Source organism: Myripristis murdjan, chromosome 3 (assembly GCF_902150065.1).
Source record: "Myripristis murdjan chromosome 3, fMyrMur1.1, whole genome shotgun sequence".
Classification (NCBI taxonomy): domain Eukaryota; kingdom Metazoa; phylum Chordata; class Actinopteri; order Holocentriformes; family Holocentridae; genus Myripristis; species Myripristis murdjan.
In genome coordinates, this window is record NC_043982.1 from 26745641 (window position 1) to 26773362 (window position 27722).

A 27722-nucleotide genomic window follows, 5' to 3' on the forward strand; every position below is an offset into this window, starting at 1 on the left:
CTGTGCATGGTGATCCATTCTTCTGACAGTATTTCCACCCCTTCAACTACAAATGCCTGTACAAATCCTACTATAATTAGAAGGATGCATGACACCCAGTGTACCTTTAAGTTATCATTTAGAAGATACATAATCATGCATATTATCTGGCTTAGAGGTTAGAGAAGCTGAGAGGCTTGGACAGAGTGTCACTGAGAAATTGGAAAAGTAAATGAGCAACACTTTCACGTCACTCAACAACAAATTTTATAGGAAAATTTCAGCCTTAAACACATTTAACACTGGACTGCTGATTTACATGTTGTTTCTGGTGTTGTTTTGTTGTTTGATATTTTTGTTATGCCATTGCTAGTCTAAGTGAAAGCACCTGCAAGCAAGGAAGGGGAAAATGTGTTAGGAAGAGATGGATAACAAAGCATCAAAACAATAAGGCAGGAAAAAAAAACAACAACACATACAGCAAAAACAACACAAAGACATATAATAAGCAAGCCCATTATGCTAGAATGAATAACATGAATGCACATACTATGCACATGGTAATATAGCACCAGCAAAGAAAACAGTGGAGGCAACAAGGCAAGGTAATGCAACCATATACAATAAAAACAGTACAAAAGTATAACAGATTATAGCCGCTGCACAGCAATGGTCAGGGCCGGGCAATTTTAGGCAACTCTGAGCAACAAGTGTAGAATTGGAAGATGCCATTCTAAGGTGCATTTTGCATCAGCTGAGATTTGAACTCATAATTTCTGGTATAAAGGACAATGCTTTACCTCACTGAGCTAATTAGCAAGTGACAACACAGTGATATGTTTAAAACTTCTTCTAGCTTATTATGGGACTTACAGCTGCAACAATAAATAAACCAAGCTAAGGCTTGAACTCACAATCTCTGAGATCCAAAGACCATCTTCTATCACACTGAGCTAATTGGCCAGTGTCAACTCATTTGAGGCTTCACAATTTGACTAAGCCAGTCACATGATAGCAGCCACCTGTGCACGGAAAGGCAGATTTCAAACCACTGTAAAAAAAATCAGTCATCAAGACAAAAATCTGAAAATACACATCTTGCATCTAGACAGCATGGAGATGTTGGTAATTTGTTTTTTAACAATGATTGATTTGCTCCGTAAGTGAAAAAACTGACTTTAATTGTAAAGCGTACAAAGGTTTCTTCGGTATTGGGGCTACATTTTGATGAAAATTGCAAAGCTGTAGCACATATGGTTGATTTATTCTAAATTTTCAAAGTATTGAAATTTAGAGGCTTGCTGTAGTGCCACCATCAGGCACTTGTGTTGGCAGCTGAGGAAATCTGGCATGGGACTGGACCTTTGTGCAAATTTTGGTGAGTTTTCAGTCATGGCAATGTTGCAGAAGCTGAGGCTTGAACTTGCAATCTTCGACACCAAGGACTGGCCTCTATCTCACTGAGCTAAAATATCACACGCAGCTTCACAAATGGACTAAGCTAATCACTGACGTGCCAGCAGGACAGCAGCCATCCATGCATGGAAAGGCAGATTTTAAACAGCTATCAAAAATTCAGTTATTAAGACAAAAATCTGAAAATACACATTTTGCATCTAGACAGCATGGAGATGTTGATCATTTGTTTTTAAAAATAACTGATTTGCTCCATAAGTGAAAAACTGATGTTTAAAAATGTCATTCTTGCATTGACTCCAATTGCTCACATGAGAGCAAAATTTAAAATGCTGTCAAAAATTGATTTTTGAGATACAGTTCTGAAATTTGCCACACATCATCTACCATGACTCCAAAATTTTGTCAATTTTTTCATGAACATTGAAGATTTATTTGCCAAGAATTTGCAAGTGTATGTTTACAGTACCGTTTACAGTCAAACATTTTGATGCACTGTAGGCTCAATTTTTGATAAATCAAAAATCTGTGTGGATCATTTGTGTAGGACAGCCTGAAGATGCTCTGTAGCAAGTTTGGTGACATTTGAGCAAAACTTGTGGGAGGATATAGGTTTAATAAGTTTTACAGTTTTTGAAAAAAAAACAGAGTGATGGATTTCATAATTTGCGATAGGTTTAAGTGTACAAAAGTTTATTCAGTATCAGGGCTACATTTTGGTGAAAGTTACAAAGCTGTAGCACATATGGTTGAATTGTTATGAATTTTCAAAGTTTTGAAATTTAGAGGCTTGCTATAGCGCCACCATCAGGACTATTGGCTTGTGTTTGCATCTGAGGTAATCTGGCATTGGACTGGACCTTTGTGCAAAATTTGGTGATTTTTCGTGCATGGGATGTAGGACTTCCTCAGAAGAAAGAAAGAAAGAAAGAAAGAAAGAAAGAAAGAAAAAGAAGAAAACGCAGGAATACAAGAGGGTCCTGGCAGCTTAGGCTGCCCGGCCCCTAACAAGCCCATTAAGACAGCAAGACAAGGAAGCACAATACCCATACACATAGTAAGATGGCAGCAGTAGAGAAGAGGTGCGGAAGTGATTACGTGATTGATTATTGACAAAACACCTCTTCAAATGGCTGGTTAAAGCTTGGTAGATATCAGCTTCTCTGACGTATTGTGTTAGTGTGTTCCATCCTTTAGATGCCCTGACAGAGAAAGCTGAATGACTGAACGGTCTTTTCCTGACTGGAATTACCAGAATAAGTGGTTGTTAAGCAAGATTATATAGAATTTTGTGCACCAGAAATTTGTTTATTATATTCCAGTTTCCCAAGTCAGAAGACTATTTATTTATAAAATAGGACAGTGATGATGAGTAAACTTTTAAGTTTTTACCTAACACAGTGACCTTTGATTCTACTGTAAACGTTGACTATTTTTCTGAAGAATACAGTCTGAAAAGACTGTTTTTGCAACATTTAATTGGAGAAATGATCGGTGCAGCCAATCAGTTACATGGGCCATGGCATTGCTCAGGCTTGAAGCAATGTCTTGATTAGAGTTTCTGTGGACATAGATTATGGCATCATCCACATATAGCTGTATTTCTGCAGTTGAACACACACAGCATATGTCTTTAAAGCAATAGTGTGTAGGATCTAGCAGCATCTAGTGGTGAGGTTGCAGATTGCGACCATACATTCTATAAATGCAACCAACTGAGTGCCCGTCTGCTCACGCCTCACTTTGCAAGTGCGTAAGAGGAGCTACGGAAGCCTTCACATGCAATAGAACTTCCATGATGTCATTTACAAGTGCATCAAGTAGCCTGAATGCATTTGTGATATCAAGTGATAGATAGATAGATTACTTTATTAATCCCCAAGGGGATATTTAAAATGTCACAAGCAGCAGCAAGGAAAACGAAATACAAAAACAACACAAACACAAAATCATGGGACACAGAAGTGAAAATACATACAAGCACACAGTGATAATGGATAATAAATATATTGATAAAATGTGCATGTAAAAAAGTTAAGTTAAAAGAGTTAAAAGTGCTGGGTTCAGGGCATACCTGTCAACATTTAAGTAGTAAAATCCGGGAGATTTTTGTGGCTGCGGGGGGGGGGGGGGGGGGGGTATCGTTATAGTTCAAATACATTCATCATGTCTTCCATTTAACTAAAAAACATTTTTGTTCCTTTTAATCAGACATGGGGTGTTTATTAAATATATATATAAATATATATAAATATATATAAACCGACTTTTGTTTATCCGCGGTTGCAGCAGCACAACGGACAGTAACACAGACAACATGGTTGATTATTGATTGCGCAACACGGCCATTCGCCGGTAATCACACTGCGCACATTAAACAGTTTTGCAGAGGCAGGAGGAAAGTTGCATGATTTACGTCCGCGCACTGCGTGCGTGACCGTGCATGTGCTCGTGTATGCGCCCGTACCGCGCTGAAGCACACCCCCTCCAACCGTGCCAGAGCAGAGGAAGTGTACTGTATTCAAGCACGGAACGGAGCGATCACACCAGACGGGGTATTATTATTATTTTAATAAATGCAGGTTAAATACGGGAAATTTACGGGAAAATACTAATACGGGAGGGGGCCGGGAAAGGAGGGTAAAATACGGGAAAATCCCGGCCAAAACGGGATACTTGACAGGTATGGTTCAGGGTGCTTAAGTGAATGAATCAGAAGGAGGAGTTGTACATCTGTATTGCGGTGGGTATGAATGAATGATTTCTTGTATCTCTAATGAGTTTCCCTTCGATAGTTATAGAAATGATATGAATCATGTTGTTTGTATGTCTAGACGTAATATACTGAATATTATTGTTACTTGCTTTGGATTGTGATAGCATTTCATTGCTAATATTGGCTAGCTGGTTGGCATGCAAATACAAGCTAATACAAGCTAAGTCATCTGGTAGTGATATAGCTTAGAAGGATACATGGTTTTTTTTCTCAGTTTTATGAGGAGGAGATTGGACTGACTACCTGGTAATACACTGGAGGTTAGAGGGATAGGGTTACAGTAGAGAGGCAGAGGTGGTGGACCAGGCAGGGCTAGGTGAGGGAGAGGAGGTGAAGCTGCTGCTGCTACGGAAGCTTCAAGAGATGAATATGATGAGAGGCTGGAAGCAACAGAGGTATAAAAAAAAAATTCTGAAATGATTTTGTTGTAGCTCTAACTGGGTCTGTGTGATATCAGCAATACCAACACAACACAAAGTGGTTTCTACATTGCAGCTCAGTGCTTTACATGTTTTTCTTGTGTTTTATTTCTTCAGACATCTTCAAGAAATGAGCTTTGAAGAACACAGAAACCTCACCTTCCAACTACTGGAGAGGCAGCCAGGCCTGGTTTTTGATGCCCTGGCAATGTATCAGAGCATTAGAATAAATGCAAAAGGCCCTCTGTAGAGCTACTGTCTGGTGTGTCCATTCTAGGCTACTGTAAAAAGATGGTTGCGCAACATGATGGCATCTGCAGAAGTGGACGTGCTCCCTATGTAGATATAAAGGGCTGAGTCTAAGCAAAACAAAACACAAAGAATCTTATTTCCACATGATTATACACTACTAAAAATATTTGTTAATATTATATTCCATTTCTGCCAAAATATCACTCTAAATCTTCCACACACTGTTCTTATGAGGCAAAGACTGAACAAAAGAGGATCAAGTATGGATCCTTGTGGAACACCAGTGGGAGAGTTGAGTGGAGATGACTGGAAGCCATTTACCTTAAAAATGTCAGTCTATTGGCTTGGTATGATTCTATCCATTACAGTGCACAAGAGGAAAGAAAAGAAATGAAAAAAAAGAAAAGAAACAGCCCCATCAGTGCATATGTACAGGGTTGGGAAAATAGTGTATACTACAAAAGGAATTTCATGATATAAGAGACATAAATAAGTTATGGATAAATAGTGATTTAAAAGATTCATAAATAGCTAATGTTTAAAATGGTTAAAATGATTAAAAATGTTAACTGTTGATTAAAAAGTTATTTACAAGGTTACAAATAAGGAAGACCACATGTGTGGAAGTTAAGATGAAAAAAAGAGACACCCCCTACATTTCGTTTTATTTTATGTGTATCTGTTGGAAATGACTGGTTTCTCTGATTCATGTAGTACCGCAATAGTCCACACGGTGGCGCATCTGACTGTGAGTGGGAGGAATAGCACACAGAGGCAGGAACCGCAGAGTAAACTCAGCGGTCAGCTACAACAGTGATATGTGCTCTCTGCCTCTTTTTTCCGTGTCCAGGTTAGTGCATATTCCTCCAAAACCAATGTTCTGCACAAAATTGTGAAAGTTGGTAAAGTTATTCACCTTACTTGTGTGGTTTGGTTGAGTTAAGTGATATATTGATGGCATTAATTACGAGTCACCCGATTTTTTACTATAGCATTAGCTAGCTGGTGACATTTAGCTAGCAAGCAAGCAAGCTAATCGGTGATGCAAGACAATGGTCAGAATGCTTGAATGAGCAGTGTTTCTGTGAATGTGTTTGTATGATGTATTTTGTGAAAAGCAGAGTAAACTCAGCGGTCAGCTACAACAGTGATATGTGCTCTCTGCCTCTTTTTTCCGTGTCCAGAGTCAGGGGAGCAACACATATCATGTCTCCTATCATAGACTATCATGGATCAGTTTTCTCTTTCTGTAGAATGGTGAGCTCTGAAGCCAAACTGCATATAATGTGGAAGGAATGGTCTGTTGTTCAAGAGTTAGACTTTGTCTTCTGAAACCCATTTTTTCAGCCACCTTTTTTCACCTGTCCATCACACCTATGGGCCTGTAAATAGATTAGATTAGATTCAACTTTACTGACATTGCACAAAGTACAAGTACTAAGACAATGAAATGCAGTTTAGCATCTAACCAGAAGTGCAAAAAAAAACAACAGCAAAAAAAAAAAAACATAACCCTAACCCCTCCCGCACCCCCTCCCACCCCCAAATAATAATAATAATAATACAAAAAAAAACAAACAAACAAACAAAAAAAAAAAACAGAAAGTGCAGTGCAGCGAATAGAAATATATGTATATTATCTATGGTACACTATTTACAATGGCAGAGTGTGAACAGTAAGTAGAGCATGGTATGGTCTCTAAAATCTAGTCAAATAGTGATAATAAATAGTGCACATAATAAATGTAGGCGCATGAATAGTACATACACATATGAATAGTATATATACATATAAACACATGCATATATGCAGATGTGGATGGTTATATGAGTATATAAATACTCATTGGGTGAGCATCACCCGACTTAAAAATGAGTGTTACACGGGGAGACTTTCACGTACTTGGGAACTCACCTTTCAATGAATAAAATTAATAAATTTATGATGCTAGTTACTGGAGATGTTAAAGACTGTTTCAAACTCTAAACATTGCTGAATCCATACCATATACAGCATGTGCATCTTTTGTTTTGGATGTTTTGAGTTAATCGATGATACTTGACACCATAGGGCTGAGATGTTTCCTTAGACAAGAGTTTATTTATAGATGTCATTTGAATTCTTTTCAGACAGAAGGAAATGTCTGTGCATTTTCTGCTACAGAGTCAGCCAAGTATTTCTTGAAGCCCTCTGATTCTTCAGGAGGATCTCTTATCAGGCTTTCATTCAGGTCAAGGTCTGTGGCCTCTGACCTTACAGACTTTCACTGTGAGCGTTTTGCTTTTGTCCCATATCTGTTTAGTATTTCTTTTTGTCCTCTACAGTTATATTAATGAAGAAATTTGCCTTGGCCCTCTGTATTTCCCTGTTGACTTTATTATGGAACATTGTGAAATTGTGTCTGTCATCGCCTAGATCTGATTTGAGGGCCTTTTTCAACACAAAGTCTTGTTTTGTTAAATCTAGAATTTTTGAGTTAAACCAAGGAGATCAAAACATCTGACCCATCTTTGGCTTCACTCTTTTTGGTATGTTTTTGGATAATATTTTGAATTGTATTAACAAATAATTTGCCACCTTCCTCAGAATTATGTCCAAGCAAAATGCCATTCGAATTTATAATTTGAACTTTATTTTCAGAACTTCCTAATTGACATCTTGGGATTCTTAAACATTCAGATTGCTTGTTTGTGTGGAAAAAGAACCACTTCTTTGTTGGTTTTCTAACCATGAGAGTCAGGTTATGATCTTAAAGTCCATTTATAAAGCTGCAAGACTTAAATATTGAGTTAAATATTGAGTTAATCTGGGTATTTGATGATGTGGTTATTGTGTCACATTATTCCTCTCTGGAGTTTTGTTGAACTGTACATGGTCCTCCTCAGGTGCTGACATGTCTTTAGACTCAACATCAAGCAAGCAGCTGCTGAGCTCTGCTCCTGACAGCTCCATCGGCCCAGTTGGCTTGAGCCATACAGGCACATCTCCAGGTAGGCACCATGGTGTACAATCAGCTCCCAAGCCAACAGCAGCACTCGGGCAGGAGATGCTGGCAGCAAGGTTAGGTTGATAAAATAAGGCAATGTGCGTCACGCAGCAGCTAGAATTGACCCCCCTCTATTAAGAGCTGCCGATAGACATAACTAATGAGGTTAACCTGTCATCATGAGAAAACGAGCTTTGTTATCCTGAGATAATACAATAATTAACTTGTGATTGCGAGATAGTGGAATAAAAAAAAATGCAAGCACATATGTACAAGAGCACAGCTAACACACCTACCCCTCCTGGTGAGATCCTCCATAACAGCACAAAATCCTATGTTTGTGCCAAGATTTGAAATGGAATAACTGTAGCAGGGATAGGCTGTTGACCTGTCCAGGGTGCTTCACTGCCATGTACCTACTGCATGCTGAGATAGGTTCCAGCATCCACAACCCTGATCAGGAATAAACACGTATTGAAAATGGATGGATAGATGGATGGAATAGCACTGCACAGTGGTGAAGATAAATTCACAAGCAAATCTTTCAGAAAGAACACATTTTTAAAGTAAGTGAGTTGATTAGGTTTGCATTACCACATAGAAAGATGAAAGAGAAAAAGAGTGAATGTTTAACGTTACTTACTGCCCACAATCACTTCCCATTTCTGTGTCTAAAGGCCAGGATATACTGTAGCTAACATAGACACCGAGATGTGGACAGGGATGTGCATGGCAATGTGTTAATAGTTTGTGTCTTTATATGGATAGAGTTGCTGTGTTTGTAGATGTGGATGGTCCATGTGGTCATAAAATCTGGGAGGTGTACAGATACCAGTGTGTGGACATTTGTGGACCTGGATAGTACATCACACAGACCCAAGCTGGCTCTTGCAGACGCACAACGTATAATTTGGCCTTGATGCATATCTCTGGCGTGGGCATAGAGCACTCTTATTCTTGTTCACTGTGTTGAAAAATCAGTTGAATGGGACTGAATCAATCCATAGGTTGGATGTGGTTCGGTCAGTGAACCAAATGACTCAATTCAGTCCTGGAAATCGAACTCGGCATGGTAGTGCTGATTCACTCATTAAATGAGAGAGCGAGAGGGTGAATCAAATGACAAACCGGCAGCAGTTCAGCAAACCACGGACTCAGTTCAATCCTCTCTGCTGGATATTAAGAAATAAGACGTCACATCCTGAACCGAACCAGAGGCTATTCATTGCTACTGTCAAATTAGTAGACCTAATCACAGTCATTTACATGAACTGTGTCAAGCTTGTGCCTAGTCAAACACTTGTGTTTGATTCCATCTTGTGACTTCTGCATTTGGTCAATTGAACTGTATCAGTGAAGTGACTGGATGAACCAAGAACCTGCAGTGCCACTTGGTTCAGCAGAAGCAGTGAGGAACCTGTTCAGAGTGAGACACAATCACTGCTGGCACCAGCATGAGCACAGTGAGCAGAGTGAGAAGAAGGAAGTACAAGTCCCTGTTATTACTATGGAAGTTTGCCTGTTGTTCTCCTGTGTGTGTGACATAGGGTGAGTTAACAACTAGCAACTGCATGTATGTTATTTGCTTGTTTGTATATAAGATCTGTCATCAGTGGTCATTTGCCAACCTTACCATTTTAACTACAAACATAAGACTAATTAAGCAGGGAACGGGTGGGGTAACTAAAAACCAGAAGGCAGTCCAACATGGGTTTTTGTTGTTATTTTTTTGTTACTCAAATAAATCAATTCAGAATCGACTCTGTACTGTTGGACAGCTTAAGTTAATTCAGTTAGTTAAAAGTGTTATTCCCACTACTGTAGTGTAACTAACTGTATGTTTCTGAGATATTCAGAGAGGTGTGTTCTTGTTGATGCTGAGTTAAGAAATTAAATTAATTACTGATTTAAATTTGAATGAAATGTGTAGCCTCAGTGCAGCAGCAGTGTCAATGCAGAGAGGGTGTGTGTGTGTGTCTGTGTGTGTGTGTGTGTGTGTGTGTGTGTGTGTGTGTGTGTGTGTGTGTGTGTGTGTGTGGAGGGGGGTTAACAGGAGCTGAGAGCAGGCAGAGTGGAGGTTGTTTCAGTTTACTGTTGATACTTCTGGAGGTGCTGTGGGCTTAGACATCTGTGATGGGAGGTTCCCACTTCGTAACCCCAGTGGTAAACCTGTTGTCAGGTCTGTCCCCGCCCCTATATTTCCCATAAGATCTAAGCCAGTGTTGGTGCTCACTAGGGACAGTTTCATCAGATCCAACATACAGGTGAATGTGAAGATGCAATATATGAGACAGCACTCCTTTAATGGTGATCCTTTATTTTGTGAAGATGTCATCACAGAGCAGAGTACAGAGTATGATACATGAAATATACTATTGTGAACCCAATTCTTGTATATCTTTAATATACTTTGAAATCTCTAAATTTAAAAAGTTTTTAATTCCAAAAACAGCATTCACTTGTTGCACTTTGTTTGTATTCAAGTTATTGTGGGTCCTATGAAAACCTCACACCTCTAGGTTTGGTGATATTCATGTATTAAAATCAGCTGAGGGATTACACACCAATCTGTGGGTTGAGAAAATTCTATTACTGCTCTTTTCTCATTCTGTGTTTGCCTACATGGCTACCTAATTGATACATAATTGTTAATATCAGGATAGGGACCAATCATATGATCACTTATCTCCTGTTTTACTAATAAATAGGCTTCAGCCACAAAGCACTGAGGGAAAACACCTGGAGGAAAACAAATGGCCGACTGCCTAAACTTAATGAGATATTGCCTGTTTTCAGCCACTTCCCACTCAGCCTCTGGTGTCATTTCCTCAACTTTTTCATCTCCACCACGCAGAACGCCGTGGGCAGAGATGTTGTTTTCACTCCTCTGTGTGTGTGTGTGTGTGTGTGTGTGTGTGTGTATGTGCGTGTGTGTGTACGCGCGTGCGTGCGTGTGTGTGTGTGTGTGTGTGTGTGTGTGTGTGTGTGTGTGTGTCTGTCTGTCCATGGCTGATATCAGAAAGATTTTTTTTTGGGCACACTTATGCTTGGACTATGAAGAACCTCTTGTATTTGCTGTGAATCAAAACCTTTACAAACTATTTGTTTTGGTTATTTCTGCTCTCCCTCCATTCACTGTCTACCTCGCTCAACCATCTCTCTCTCTCTCTCTCTCTCTCTCTGTACAGTGGTCTCTCACTGCAATTCACTGTCGCTTTACCACACAGCTCTCTTGCTGTCCTTCTCTGCTCATACTAATGGGTCACTATGTCATTTTCTTACCTGATTCACTGTCTAGCTTGCTCGCTCACTCTTATTTATTTATTTATTTGTTATTTTCTTTATCCTATTGTGGCCATGTCTGCTCTGATTGCAGGTGAAAAAATCCAGGACAAACATTTGTGTTTTGTTTTGGGCGACTTTTCCACTGCTGACAAGCAAACCAAACATGAGAAAACACTGTAAAAATGTAAGACCAGGAGATCAAATAGATTACATACCCAAACATTTAGCACTCTAAAAAAATGAGGAGTAAAACAGTCCTTGCTGTTTCGCATGTCAGGGACTGTTTGCCTAATCTTCACAGGTCTTTAGTGTGTGTGTGTGTGTGTGCTGGCAGAGAACCACAAATGGCTAGTGAGCTACTGTACTGTAATATATTAACATCACACAGTAATTTAATTTGTAAATTGAATAGAATTTGAATAGAGCTTCTCCTAGGTTGTGGTCAGCACATAGGGTAGCTCAGACAGTGGCAGCCTTAGGCATCTGGGGGCCCGTTTCAATACTTAATATGGGGCACTACCCCGTAAAACTTAACCATAATTATGTTTGCCAGCTATGCGTCCTGTGTCCCTGATGCATCAAAAGTCGAAAGGATGCTGTAAACTCACTATCCATTATCCGTGTGCCCCAGGGATGCACGTATCTTCCCATGTAAAACGATACATTGTGACCAGGTGTTTAAATCACAACCAGGGCAAGAAACCAAGACTCAGCAGAAAAAAAAAAAAAAAGAGGATTCAAGTTGGTTTGCAACAAATAGCCGATGTATTTTTTTTTTTCATTATGTACATTTTCAGCTGTATGAAAAAGCAGCTCAACACAGAAATAATCCAAACTAGGAATAACATTTTTAACAATCTCCTCAAATTAAATTAACAACAAAATTAATAAGCGCGTCATTTCAGCACCAAAGACAGCAGCTACCTGCATGGAGGAGAGGACGGACAGACAGAGAGACAGACGGAGGAAAAAAGAGAGAAATTACTGTTGTGGTACCACAGTTTACTGATACACCACTGTGCACATGGAGTAAAATACGTAGGCTAGTTTTTTGTTTATAATATCGGGCCACTAACGTTTTTTTTTTATTAAAACTCTTTTAAAAGACTTACCAGCGGCGGGCGAAGATGCATCATTTACAGAAATCCGCCCTTTCTGTTTTTGAGCGCTGAGAAGGCTCTGATCAGTTCATCTCTGTCCAGTGATTTTGTCACTTCATGCTCAGTTGAAATTTGAGAGAGCGCTGACAGCCACTCATGGAACATTGTGGATCTCATGTGAGTCTTGATTAATTTCAGGCGTGAGAAGCTCCTCTCTCCGCTTGCTACAGTCACAGGTACTGTCACCATGAGTCGCAGAGCAATGCTGAGATTTGGATACAATTCCAACACACTGTTGCTGTAAATGTAGCTTAGAATCTGCAGGCCTGCGGTTTATTGTGGCAGCACGGTGGTGCCAGCAGCTGATACCTCGCGCACCAGCTCCTCAGCATCCACATCTCCAAGTGTTTGTTGCATGCTCATGCAGCTGTTTTCCAGTGTACATGTGAGGGGGCAGCAGCCACCGCTGTAGTCGGTGCAGCTGTTACAGATGCAAGACCTAAGTAAGAGGTCACTTTTGGCAGAAGACTTTAGGGATGCAACGGTATGGAATTTTACAGTATGGCACGGTATCATCAAAATACCACAGTAATACGGTATTCATGGTATTTAAAAAAAAAAAAAAATATATATATATATATATATATATATATATTCCCCTTAATTTTGCACTATGGCCCATTAAAAACATAAAAAAAACAAACACTGATTTTATTTTATTTATTAATTTTCTTCAGCCTCTGCCATGTTTTGCCTCTCTTCTTCATGTCATGTGGATCTTCAGAATCATGGATGGACTACTTTTTTTTTGTCTTCTTTTTTTTTATGGGTGGACGTAACCTGGACAGCTAATGGGAAAACAATGGATGTGTCCCCCTCCCCCCAGGAAACAAGTTCGAAATGCCAATCAAATCAAAAGAGAGCTGTTGCGGTGATAATTGTGACCTGGTAAATTATTTGACCTTTACATAAGACGTTTTATGTGTAAAACTTGTTTCTGCTGTTTTAGCTAAATGTGGGAAAAATATGAATGAATGTTTATTGACTGCTGCGTGAGTGAAGTGGTCAGGCCTATTATTAGTCAGATATTTTATTTTGTCACAACTGGTTGTACAGCACAGTGCAGGGCTGGCTGCAGTCACTCAGTCAGGGGGGCCTCTCCAACTGGTCACTCCACTGCGAGTGGAGCTGTGCATAAAATATAAAAATAAAAATACCGTGGATACAGAAATCTTACGGTATCAATACTGTGACCATTGGATACAGCATGATACCGTTTTACGGTATACTGCTGCATCCCTAGAAGACTTACGGCTCTCCTTTTGTTGTCTTCTATTTTTCGCTTTTCAGCACCGCTATTGTATGTGCGTTTCATTTTTGGTAGGTATGTTAGCTTGCATGTTGACAGCAGTAGCAGGTGATGGCAGGTGGTGAATTATTATTGTGTATATTGTCTTCCGGGTGGCATTTACTTTTTGGGTAGTTGGGGGCCCCCTGGTGGCTAGGGCCCATTTCATTTGAAATGGTTGAAACATAGGTAAGGCTGCCAGTGAGCCCAGAGCTGGGTGACCCACAGATCTGCACTCCACTGAGTGCAATCTTCTACTTCTAATATTGTATTATATTTAAGGTGTAGTCTTGATTCTTCATATTCCCCTGGTGATGCTGTTGAACAAGCACATGATTTTTTAATCCCTCTTTAGAATTTTTTGCATCTTAGCATTTTTACACCCCAAATGTTAAGATGCTGTGTCTAAACTATAATATAAAAGTTTATTATGAAAGACCAAATGCATGTGATTTTTATATTTGGAATAAAGTTAATGAGACAACTTCAATTTCAAATAATAGGTCCATGAAATAATATGGCAGGAGGCCATATAATATGGCACTTTTTGTGTCATTTTGAAGAGCATGGACAGTCAGTGGGGGAATGGGTGGGGCCAAATATTGTACATGACATCCACATAATAAACTCATCAACAATCTCCCACAAAAATCAATCAGGAATGTTCTAAGATAATTATGGAGGGGGGTATAATGATACTATAATGATGGAAGTATAATGATACTTTGACTGGATACACTCAGAAATGCATGGTTGTCAAGCTGAAAACAGGCTATTCTTACTCCCTGGATAGTTGACATTTTGGAGATACAAGGTTTTCATGCAGCAGTGACAATATGACCCATTTCATCTGCAATTGCATGTGCATATCATGTTTTAGAAGATGATATCACTACATATGTTTTTAAACATGCAGTCATTTGAAGTAGAAATAATCATCCTTTACAAGGGTATTGGGGATTGTATTTTTCTAATCTCACCTCTGTTTACTTGCGTGGTTACTCTGAAAAAAAAATGTAAGAGGAAGAAGGTATACAGGGGTATATGTTATTTTATATATTTTAGTTATTTTACACTATGACTTGATAATTATTAGAGATATTGATCTATTTTTTTCAAATTTAAATAGTGGCAAACTGTCTTGAAATCCATTTTTTGTAATATTTTACCTTTTTTTTTTTTTTTTTTTTTTTTTTTTTTTTTTTTTTTTGAGGAAGACTTAGTCTTAGTTTTAGATATGCAACCTCAACAATGTGAAACTGGCAACCAGATTACATTTTCTTAGTTTGACTGATGTGCAGGTTTATGTTAATGAGTCTTTTTAGTGGTAGGCAACTGGCACGTGCAGGGGGGGGGCGGAGGGTGCTGGAGCACCTGCCCCTTTGCCCCTTGATGACCAAAGTGCCCTTTTGTCAAAGTCATTTTTTTTTTTTTTTTTTTTTTTTTTTGTAAGTGCGTGTGTGAAAGTCTGTCTGTGTGGCCCAAAATAATAAGAAATAAAACAAAATAATAATAATTTAGATCTACCTTGGTCAGTCACATGATCCGCGAAGTGCCCTCACTCTGCCCTCACTGCCCTCACTCTGCCCTCACTGCCCTGACGTGCCCAGACGTGCCATGTAGCTAAGCACTGCTAAGCAGCTAGAGACGGCCACTGCTAGTCTCGCGAAACCGAAGAAGACCCAAGGGAGTAAACAGCTGGTCCGGTGAGTCGGTTTTGCAGTGGTATTCGTTTGTGCACAGTGTATTCTTGCAAGATGACTGACGAAGTGAAGCGAGCAATGAGCATCCTCTGTGTCATCTGTGTGCAGAGTCAGACGAGTGAGTGAGTAAGTTAACCACACAGCGGGCTGTGGGGGAAAAATATGTCAGGCTTCTTGTTGTTTCTGTATGTTTCTCTTATCATGGGCAAAGTGCATTAGAGAGATGTCATGTATTATTTTACTCTCAAGCAGTGTTTTTCCTATGTTTCTAGAGGCAATGAGGCATAGACTATATTATTTCACTAAAACAATGCACTATGCATATTCACATAATTTTGGACTATTACAGTATAAATACAACAACAATAACAGAGTTTCTGAAGAAGTTTTGATGTGCTTGCCACCCTTGCAACCACCTGGACATGCGCTGAACCAACAGCCCTATGCTGTTTGCAGGTTGCATAGTGTTGTCGCTCTTGCCCAGGTGGGGAGTTGAACCCTGGTCTCCTGCTTGGCAGGCAGAAACACTATCCACTGTGCCACTGGGGCCTGTGTGGACTGAGAGAGAAATGAGGTTCTATAAAGCACATAGCATGAGTGACAGTGGTGCTTGGGAGAGAATCGCTTAAAAGTAATAGTCAAACAAATGCTTTTATCTCAATGACAGTAAGTCCAAGCAGAAAATAAAAGGTATTATGAGAAAGGTAAGGCTTTGGGCTTACAAACTGTGTCAAAATTATGTTCCAACAATTAGAAGAATTTGAACTGTGATTTTCTCAATCTCTCATTTTTGTATCATTACTTGTTTGTTTATAACATTTACACACAAATATATTTGCATACAAAATATATAACTTATAGAACTTTGGATAGTCAAACTGAATAAAATCACAAAAATATTTAAATACATCATTCAATTATTTTTTACTTCATTATCCGCACTAGGAATAATTGTAGCAAACGTTGCTACAGTTCAACCAGTTATATTGTAAGGTACGTTTCTGTATGGTGTTTCAAATTTGTGTTCCATGTGCCCCCTTTTAACTTTGAGCACCTGCCCCTCCAGATGTCTCTGCACGGCCCTGGTAGGCAATGAGTAATCTGTGATGCATTGCATTTTGAGAGCAACCTCTCCAGCTCTGGGTATGGATTTGCATGAGCAGTCAGTGTTTTCACTCCTCCACACAACAAATACAGTATAATATGGATATTAAAATCTGTCACGTACGGTACAAAGGTATTGTAGAAAAACTAAAGCTAACGGGTTGTCTGGGTCTGTGAGGCTTGCTATAAGTAGAGTCATAGGTTAAGCCTGCACAGGGCTTAAAGAAACCCATTTCTCTTATCTTCCCTGGTCATGAACCATGAGCAATAACATTATCAAGGGTCTGTTGTTACAGGGTTGAGGTAGAGAGGAGCAGAATTACAGGCGGGCAGAGGCGATTTCAAACACTACACGTCTCAGGGAAGTGTCCAATCATGTCTCTAATCTGGCTATTGTGCTGCACCTTATCAGCAGTCACCGCTGTGAATAGAACAAAGAATAATATCGGTTGATCCATAAATCATAACTTCAAACAGCGTGGTAGGTCACTGTTGTCTGTGTTCTCCTGGTTTCAGCTTTAGCCTGCTGACAGCAGTGGCTCGCTCTCTCTTTTGCCCCACCATAATACTTGACTGTGTAATTGAAAAAGGAGTTTGGACAAAGGGCAGTATTGAGTGTTTGGTGGTTTGTGTTGGGTCGTATGTTTTCTGGTTGCACCAATCACTGAGTATTTGTTATCTGCCTTCATGTGCGTGGCTGTTCATTACTGTTTGGTCAATGCTTACATTAAGTATAACAATGACTCATTGATTTGCTTTGCATGTATATGTCTTCACACACATTTTGTGTGTGTGTTTCTGTATTTGTGTAATTAGTTGCATGCAGAAAGATATAGTTCACAAGAGTGCCTGTAAGAAATCAAATCAAGAATAAGCAGTCTCCCAAATTGCACAAAATGACCACCAACTAAGAAACTAAGACTACATGCTGTAGGCATACATAATGTGAATGTGACTTTCCTCCACAATGAAAGGATTATGTGGCAACAGCATGAACTGGACACCCTGTTTTCATGCTTTTGTCAATGAAAAGATTAGCTAATGGCTTAATTTAGGCAAATAAAACAACTGTGGTTAAGGATAGTGTTAGGTGTTGGAAGCTGTTTTTTAAACCTTAATTTAGCCAAAAATTTAGCCAAATAAGTCTCACTGAGCAACAGAATTTCCAAGATAGCAGCAGCTCAACATGGAATAACATTAGAGATAACACAGAAAAACAAGAAACAGTGGGGAAAAAATGCATCATGTCAAATAGTTTAGCTTGATTGATTTTTTGAGGACCTTAAAATGTTATTTAAAAATGAACGCAACATTGACCCACTTTTGACACACTTCTGTGTCTCCGGCACCATGCTACTGAATCCTGATAACAAACAAGAGTGACAAGACAACTTGTGGTCCACTGGATGGCAAGTTTTCTTCCATGAAGCTTCCCAGTGGATCACTGGACAGAAATAAAGTCATTTGTATGTATTGCAACACTGAAATGTATTTCTCTTGGAGACAACCAGTTTAAAATATCAGCCTCATGCCAATCATTTTGTGCTAATGTAGTGCTTTCAGTTGTCATAATAGTAAGTGTAGGATCCAGGTTTCCAGGCTTGGAGACAAACACCATCAAATGGCACGCCTGCCGTTTGACCGCAGCAACCTTTGCCAGTTTAGGGTAATAAAAGCATCCTGTTTCTCACCCAGCGCCCACATGGAAAAACACTGGAATGAACATTTTGCCCCTCACTAGGTGACCAAAGGGTCAGAGATTTGTGTTCTATTCCCCTCAAGGACTCTAACAGTCTCAATGACTCAACCAACCCTTGATTTGCAGGTACCAGAGGTCAAAGAGTCACATTCCTAAACCCTGCATCCTCTCCTGAGAAGGAGAGCAGACCCCCACTAAACACAAGGAATGCGAGCAAAGACCCCCACCTACACCTACACTCACACACACACACACACACACACACACACACACACACACACACACACAAAGGACATCCTGAATCCCCCAGGAGCTTTGTTGCATACTAAAAAGGTGGACTTTATCTTTCTAAATGGACTGTGCAGCTATATGAATAACCAAACGTTCCGCAAATCAGTAACAAGGGTCAGGCTTGTTGGAGAAGCCTGAATTACATCTGCTTAAATGAATTTGCAGATGTGGATGGGACCATGTTGTGATTTTGTATGTCATGTTTGGTGTCATTGTGCTACTCAGGAAAAGGTGAAGTCAATTTTCAGGTCATCTCCAAACTTCCTCTTACAGGTTGGATGATATGAAAACCTGTTAAAGGAATACTTTCATCCCAGGGCAATTAACTCCCTGGCTGTGAATTCAACCCCCCCCAGGCGGCCCTGATTGGTCAGTAAGTTGAGACGAGGGCTGTCCCTCCTGAAGTTACCGATAACAGATAACTATCTGATTGGCTAAACTTTCCCGCCTGAGGAGTGGCTGAAGGGGTTAAAACCTCTGTGCATCAGAGAGAGAGTTAGAGCTTTTACCATCACAGCCTCTCCATGAGAGCTTATACCATCGAGAGCTTTCACCATGAATTAGAGCTTTTTCCATTCGAGTTTCTCACCGAGAGCTTGTAAGACGAACGCACCCGCAGAGTTTCTCCTGCGTGACTCCATTCCAGCGAGCGTCCGTTCTATCCCGAGTCTTAGCTCCAGCTCTGCACGCCGCTGTCCTCTCCTGTCTTCTGCTGCAACCAGCTGGTCCGCTCCGCCATCAACACCGCGAACTTCAAAACTCTGGCAAGACCTGCTTCCAGGCTCAAGCAAGTAACCTCACCCTCTAGTTGCTTAGACTCTGGTGCGGTCTTTTTAACTTTTATTGGCTTACACGCCGCATGTCCAAATTGGCGATAGAAACAGTCAGGGCTCACTCTCTGGGTACACATTGGTTCATTTTGCACCGATGCGAAATCTGTTTTGTGCCATATTTTAGCCGCCGTCTGTTTTACTCATCTCATGTTTCCTTACCATTTTGTCCTTTTACTACATGCCTCATTGTTTGTTTGTCTGTTTGTTTGTGTTGTCTGCTGTAACTATGTATATATTTCATCTACCATAGTTAGTTGTGCATAATCAGTAGTTGTAGGAATAAAGTGTGTTAAATTCACGTTCGTTGTGTGATTTTTGTCAGTGGAATTTTTGATCCCTATTCGGAAAAGATCCGACTGCCCTTTTTATTTTGATTTGATTATTTCCAGGCATAGACTATCATTTCAAGGAGTAATATTCCCGATATAAACTGCTTTTCTGCCTGATCACCAGAAACGTGGTTTCATCGGTCATTATTATGTCTTTCCTCCGGCCCAGTTGCCATAATAAACTAGTCATCACTCTTAAAGTGTTGATAAGTTTATTCTTATCATTTCCCCATTTATTTGTGATAGTCTGGTCAAGCGAGTAATCCTACATAAGTTACTATTAGCAATGGTGCTGTCAAACCACCCTTGTGGAGTGTGTAACAGGTAAATCTGTCAAGACAACAGAGCTGAGCAATGCAGCTGGATTGTCGTGGACTGTTGGCCCATCAGCACTGATGAAGACAACGGGCTGAAAAACATCAGATTAATGATTTTCCCACTAGGATACATACATTAATGCACCAAGGACTTGAGACAGTGAAATCTAACTCCATAACAATATATTTCATGTGCAGAGACATCTGTGCTGCCCCTTTAGAGGGTTAGTTAACAGAGTGCTGGGCCTTGTTCACACTGCCAGCCCAAATCTGTTTTCTTGTCATATCCAGATTGTATCCAGATTGATTTTTGAAACTCTGGACAGCAAAAAACCACACAGAATACAATTTTAGCAAGTCAGATCCTAACCACAGAATTCTACACATGCATCTCAGTCTGGACACTCTGGACACTCAAATAGGATTTCAAAGTGTCTGCTAAGTCACTTGCAGTGCGACACACAATAACAACGTCAGTTCAAAGTGACAGAAGTGGATGATAGCTGCTGCTGTTACCATGGATACATTAATTAATATCAGCCTCCTCTGTCGCCGCATTTGTCAATAGAGATATTCTGCACTACAACTTGTCAGCACAATTGTTTGGAGGGTGAGATGATGGATCTCCATTTCTCATGCCTCTGTGTTGATAAACCACATCTCCAGCATGTAGAAACTGACACCTACATCGTTACCATAGCGATCTGTGCAGATACGTCAGTGATATCTGGACCACACAAATCTAATCTGATCACTTTCAAATAACAGCGCAGACAGTTTGTCCACAAGATCTGATTGGAGAAACAAATCTGATTTGTCTGCAGTCTGAACAAGGCCTTAGAGTGTGATGCCATCAACATAGTGTTGTTTTTCCTCATTACTTACAGAGCTCATGTCTGTGAGTAATCAGAGATTTTTGACACGAATGTTTACCTTAGTTATTTGGAACAATTAGTTTGTGTGATAAACTTAAACACTGGATATGCTAATCACTTTAGCCTGTCAATGGAATGTTCAGAAATAAATTAGCATTCATTTGAATCATTAGTTATCTGTAATAGATAACTGATCACAATCTTAGCATATGGTTATGATTTAACCTTATGATTTAACCTGATGAGATAATGAACCCTTCATGCATGTTTTTATCTCAAATCATATTGACTATTCTAATGCCCTCCTATCTGGTCTACCTGAGAGCACAGAAGGCAGATTACAATTGGTACTGACAAGGACCAGGAGAACACATGTTACCACCGTCCTTCACTGCATGGCTTACATTTTGCAATGGATTTTAAGATTATTTTTCTAGTGCTCAAATCTTTAAATGGCCAATGCCCCCAGTACTTGTCTGACAAGCTTTCACTCAGGTCCTCTGGTACTGGTTTTCTACTTGTTCCAAGGACGAGGATTAAGACCTTCAGTGAGGCAGGTTTTAGTGTCTATGGGCGTCATCTTAGGAACAGCCTGCCAGAGCATCTGAGGAATGCAGTCAGTTAATGCTTTTAAGAGGAATTGTAATACTCACCCTTTTAATCTGATTCTTACCTAAGGAGTGGTTTTATCATATGATATTTATTTCTTTACTTAGTTTGCTTGTTTGCTTAATTGATTGATTCAACATATTTCAAATATGACAGATAGTCAGGTTTTAATAAAGATCACCATCAGTGAGTCCAAGTATGTCCAGGTGCATTCGAGCTTGATAGCAACTTCAAACTCAATTCCAAAAGGGCCAAAAGGGGTCAAGACCAAATTAAAATGAAGTGCAAACAAACAAATTGGATTCTATTTAAATCCAATGTGGAAATAAACAATAAACAGCCATTTTAAATTCAAAAAAGAAAAAAAGTAAAGATAATTAAGGCTGTAGAGAGATGTAGACTTGCCTGCAAATGAACTCTTGCATGAAACCCTTCAGCACCCATCTAATTAGTGATTGGAATTTAAGTTTGAGGGGCCATTGCATGTCAGGTTTCTGAAGTATCTTCAAAAACATTGCAATTTCTGTGTTCAGGTTTATTTGCCTGAACTATCTGTGAAAAACCAAAAATATCATTAATTATAAAAATCAACAATTGTAATAGTTATAAACATAGTTAATCATGCCTTGACATGGTGAAATGTGGCTGGGTTGCATGAGTAGCTGTGAGGGGGGAAAAAATAGATTCTTGCATGTGGAAGAGTTTCAAAAAAAAAAAAAGATGCCCAGCATTTCATAGGCAAGATAAAGAGTGCATTGGCATACGTGCAGTAAGCAAATCACTTTTTTTTTTTTTTTTTTTTTTTTTTTTTTTTGAAAATCAGGTAAAATGGCATGTTGTGCCTCTTTAAATAGACTATACAGTTGTGTTCAAAATAATAGCAGTTCAACATCACTAACCACATCAATCACTGTTTTTGGTAGAAATTATATTCCTACATGGCAAATAATTTACTAGTAGGTGCAGTAGAGTAATAGAAAACCAACAGATCCAACAGTCATGACTTGCATGCTGCTGATTCTGTGTAATTGAATCATTAACTGAAAGGGGTGTGTTCAAAATAATAGCAGTGTGGAGTTCAATTAGTGAGGTCATTCATTCTGTGAAAAAACAGGTGTCAAACAGGTGGCCCTTATTCAAGGACGAAGGCAGCAAATGTTGTACATGCTGGTTAAAGTGCATTTCTCTCTGAAAATCTGAGTAGAATGGGTCGTTCCAGATATTGTTCAGAGGAGCAGCTTACTTTGATTAAAAAGTTGATTGGAGAGGGGAAAACATATAAAGAAGTGCAGAAAATGATAGGCTGCTCAGCTAAAATGATCTCAGATGCTTTAAAATGGCAACCAAAACCAGAAAGACGTGGAAGAAAATGGAAAACTACCATTCAAATAGATCGAAGAATAGCCCAAATGGCAAAGACCCGGCCAATGATCAGCTACAGGGAGAACAAAGAAGGTCTAAAGTTACCTGTGAGTACTCTAACAATTAGAAGAGGCCTATGTGAAGCCAAGCTATGGGCAAGAAGCCCCCGCAAAGTCTCATTGTTGCAAAAACAATGTGCTGAAGAGGTTACAATTTGCCAAAGAACACATTGACTGGCCTCAAGGGAAATGGCGCAACATTTTGGGGACTGATGAAAGCAAGATTGTTCTTTTTGGGGCTAGGGGCCGCAGACAGTTTGTCAGACGACCCCCAGACACTGAATTCAAGCCACAGTACACTGTGAAGACAGTGAAGCATGGTGGCACCAGCATCATGATACGGGGATGTTTCTCATACTATGGTGTCGGGCCTATTTATCGCATACCAGGGATCATGGATCAGTTTGAATACATCAAAATACTTGAAGAGGTCATGTTGCCTTAAGCTGAAGAGGAAATGCCCTTGAAATGGGTGTTTCAACAAGACAACGACCCCAAACACACCAATAAGCAAGCAGGATCTTGGTTCCAGACCAACAAGATTAACATTATGGAGTGACCAGCCCAATCCCTGGACCTTAATCCAACAGAAAATTTGTGCGGTGACATCAAAAATGCTGTTTCTGAGGCAAAACCAAGAAATGCAGAGGAATTGTGGAATGTAGTGCAATCGTCCTGGGCTGGAATACCTGTTCACAGGTGCCAGAAGCTGGTCGACTCCATGCAACACAGATGTGAGGCATTTCCCAGAAACCATGTTTATATGACTAAATATTAGTTGAGTGATTCACAAGAAAGCTAAATCTTCAAGCATTTTTCAGTTTATACAGTAAATGTTTGAGTTTGTAAAGAAAAATGCAGACACTGCTATTTTTTTGAACAGCCTAATATTCCATTTTCTTTACTTTCTGTAGAGTAATAACATATTTGATACATTTTTCTTCATGTTTTGATTTGGAATAGAATGTGCAGTGTTCCCAATGCATTTGTGTGTATGGAAATAAAAGCTATTATAAGGATTATGGACTTAACTCACTTTTTTAAACACACTGCTATTATTTTGAACACAACTGTACATATGCTAAAAAAAAAAAAAAAAAAAAAAAAAAAAATGACAGACAAAAAATAAAATCATCCACTACTGGCTTAGACCAAGTCCAAGGATGCATTGAAGTATATGTTAGAAACTTGCACATCTCCATTTTGGCCATTTTATTTACACTGGTCCAGATGAAAATAGCCAGCTTGGTAGCCTCAGATTCCCTCATGTTACTTGTCACCAATATGCTGCCAGTCCTATGCCATTCTTCCACTGACCGCTTGCCTCTCCTCAGCCACTGCCCTGCCTTGTTTGCCTGAAGTATAGGCTGCAACCATGATACAGTTGATCACAACACTATGGTAGGTGAACTGACTGGGCATTGGCAGAAAAAACAGTTGTTGTTGCCATTTTGGAGCTACTGGAAGCCCATTAAATGTTTTCGTCTAACAGTGGTACAAAGTGGTAGTACATGGTCGGGTCACTGTCAGAAAACTGCCATGACTGCTGCCTACTGTTATTGATAAAGGATCAATATGTTCTTCCAAAGTGCCTCTTATCCATTGAGGGCCTGTTAGGAGCTTTTTATCTGGAGGAGCTGGTTCTGGCAGACAAGGTTCAGCGGAGAGCCCCCCCAAGCAGAGCGTCACGGGTGAGGCCACTTCACAAAAGGTTCCCTGCCCTTTTATTGGGCAGGATTTATTAAAACAGCCAGCCTCTGACAATTCAATTGAAAATCCACTGCTGGGTCAGTTTTCCCTCTAACTGCAGTGACCCCTGGAAAGCAGATGGGGGGAGGGGGAAGGGGAGACTGCCTTTTAGAAAGCTGGAGATGACTGGCAGGTACAAGCAGTTTGTGGATTGAAAAAAGCAGCTGGATCAGGACTCAGAATAGAGAAATTACATTGAGCTGTAAACGCCGACAGTTGAGAGCAACAGTGTCATATGTTCACGGGGGGCGATTCGATTGTTAACAGCAGGCTTCTGTTTGCATCTTTGTGGATGTGTGTTTGTGAGTTTGTGTGTGCGATTCTTTGTTGACCGTTCCCCACTGAAAATGCAACGTGTGTCACATTTTGCCCTTCTGCCATGTCTGTCAGCGCTCCTCTGATGGTATTTGCGTTCATGGCCAATTTTCATCTGCCTTTGCTGCCTCGCTCGCCCGCTCTGCACCAGGCGTGCCAGCATGTGACATTCACAGAGGCTTGCGAAAAGGACAGCGGTCTCCACGTTGTGCCTGTATCCTCCATCCTAAAAACCAATTTGAGCCATGAAGCTTTGGCATAATCCTCATAAAGCTCCCATGTTATTCACAGACTGGTAACCAAGTGAGCCTGAAGCTTTACCAAACAATGAGCTCAACACGCGCATGATAACAAATGCCATATGAAATTGAGGCACTGTTGAGGGAATTAGCCAGAGTTGCTGCGCTTGAGACATTTTTATTGAACCGCATGCTATGATAATGTGACAAGCAATAACATTATCAATCACTGAAGTGGAATATCAGGATTATTTGCTTCATGGCTTTGTGAGGGCTTGTGCATTAACACCATTGTAACAAGACAACAGTGTGTCATCCCAATAAAGCATAGAGTTTCTTCCCTTCTGTTCTAGATATACTGACTTACCTAAATAAACACAAACATGCTGAAGCTGAAGAAAATACAATATGCCATACAGATTGTCCAAAGAGAGGTGAATCAAGGGCAAGTGGACTTGTTTGTAGATTCCTGAAGATGTTTCACTTCTTACACAGGTTAATGTCCCCATGAAATGACCTCACATGACTTCTACTTGCTGAGTATCTTCAATAGTGACATCATCATGCTTGAGTGGGTGTAAATTAAAATTTCAACCAATAAAACCTTCACAAATCTCCTAACATCCTCTCTTATCCACCAAATTGTGTTTCTCTCCCAAACTGATATGCTATTGGTTTGCACTTATGAGTGATCCTTCCCTGCCCTATGTCACACTCCTGGATGAGATGTGAAACATCTACAAACAACTCCAGCTGCCCTCAATTCAACTCTCCTTGGACCATGGCCTGGATGACTGCGAACCATCACAGACGCTATGCAGTTCAGTGTTAGGTTGCAATACTGTAGGTCAAATCTCTTCACCCAATACCAACAAATGGACAAAACCTGAAAGTAACAAAGTCCATTGTAACTGTGATTAAGTAGATTTTTCAAGTGTATGTGGTGCAATTATAAATTTTTTGTTTATTTTTTGTTTTGTCCCCTCAAATGGTTATAATTGACAGTGTCAACAGTATAATGAAATGAGAACAGATTTGCACTGATCATTTTTTCTGCTGATGTACTTGTTGCTATTTTTTTAGCATTCTTGTTCTTCATCATCTTCTTCTTCTTCATGATAATAATAATCCCCCACCTCTTCTGTCCCCACCACACTACAGTTAGATTTTTATGTACGCTTCTATTGTTATAAACACAACACTAATTTCATGATAATTAATTTATTTGCCCACCGAAGCATTGTATTAAAAGTCTTATGAATTTGACTTTAAAGAAAACACAGATAGTGCTAGCTGGTCTCGAATGTCTAAGTTCAGGTACTTTTGTCAGATCTAAATCAGTGCGCATTTGACATAAAGTATAGCCTGTCAGCATAAATTGCCCCCTTCTTCATGTTAAAGCATGTCAGAAAATGGTTCACATTTCAAGCCTTATACCTACCACAATTTCAAAAATGAAACTGTGGCTAAAGAAAGATATTTCTCATGTGACCTTTCCGCAGGCATACTTACAAGGCAAGAAAGGAATTGAAGGCCAATTGGCCTCCAGATTACCCTGCCACCAAATGAACACTCCTTGTCAGGACCCAAGACACTGTGATTGCGAAAGTGTATTTATTCAGGCGAGCTCTGGGCCGGCTCGGGTCCATTAGCGAGGCGCTGCTCGGAGCCCTGATGTGCTCTCTGGTATGATAGCTCCTCCAGGCGATCGGCTGAGATTCGCAGCAGGTCGTTGGCCCCCGACAGGAGTGAACCAGGCAGAGGAGGAGGTAGGCAAGGCCACGGGGCTGTTTGCTCACGGGTTCAAGGTTCATCGCTCTGTTTTGAATGCTAAAGGAGGACATTGTCTTTGGGCAACGTGAGAGGAGCAAGGAACAAAGGAGCTTGAGTCATTCTTTCTGATTGTGAGCAGGCTGACTATGTGAGAGGTTGAGTTAATAGAAGAGTTGTACCCAAGGATGTCTGATGTGATACTAGAGGAAAATACAAATGGAAGAGTTTTAGTTGTTTTTTTGTTTGTTTGTTTTGGCCCATTTCTATGCTTTTCCAGACCAATTTACAAGGCACATAAAATGCTAATGAATGTATACAAAATTATGATTCATTACCTCTGCTGTCTTGGATTTCCTTTTACTTTAAAGCATAATGACATATTTTCAACAATCCAAAGCCAGAGTTCATCATTCTACAGTTTGCAGTGTCAACTTTGTGAAGATAAGATCCAACTTACATTTGCTTTTGAAACATTTAATTGACTCCAGACATCCAGAGTGACTTACAATGAATGCAACAATGGAACAAGCTTGAATTTCTAAACAGTGAACATTACAAGCAACCAAAAGTAACAAGGTCAAAAGAGGAGTGAATATTAGGCCACAGTGTCCAGGATCTCTCATGTATGACATAGAAATGCTCTTCGTCGTCTTCTCCTCCCACTCCCCAATCTCCTTGGTGTTGCTATAGATTGAGTACAAGTACAATACAACTAAGGGACGCTTTCACTTTTTTTCCCTTTCAGGCAAAAATGTGTTTTGTTGCGGTGAATTCAGCAAGTGACAAATCACAGGAGAAAAAAACAAACAAACAAACAAACAAAAAACAATACTTGCACTGAACTGAAAAGCTGTCAGCCCAATGCCTGAATGAACATGTAAATGTTTCTCCAACTGCCACATT

General features: G+C 39.9%; 1 long non-coding RNA gene across 3 annotated transcripts in view; it reads left to right on the top strand.

Annotated features, from left to right (window-relative positions):
* The first annotated feature begins 5646 nt into the window (after positions 1 to 5646).
* LOC115356854 (uncharacterized) overlaps positions 5647 to 27722 on the top strand; it is a 34206-nt gene continuing 12130 nt past the window's right edge. The window contains exons 1-3 of one of the 3 annotated variants that reach the window (XR_003928027.1): positions 5647 to 5692; positions 7729 to 7833; positions 26549 to 27722. The exon at positions 26549 to 27722 is cut by the window's right edge and continues 171 nt beyond it. This is a non-coding gene — a long non-coding RNA (uncharacterized LOC115356854). Of the gene's footprint in view, positions 5693 to 6979; positions 7112 to 7728; positions 7834 to 26548 lie in introns of those variants that run through there. The other 2 variants (XR_003928029.1, XR_003928028.1) reach the window with 2 other exon arrangements.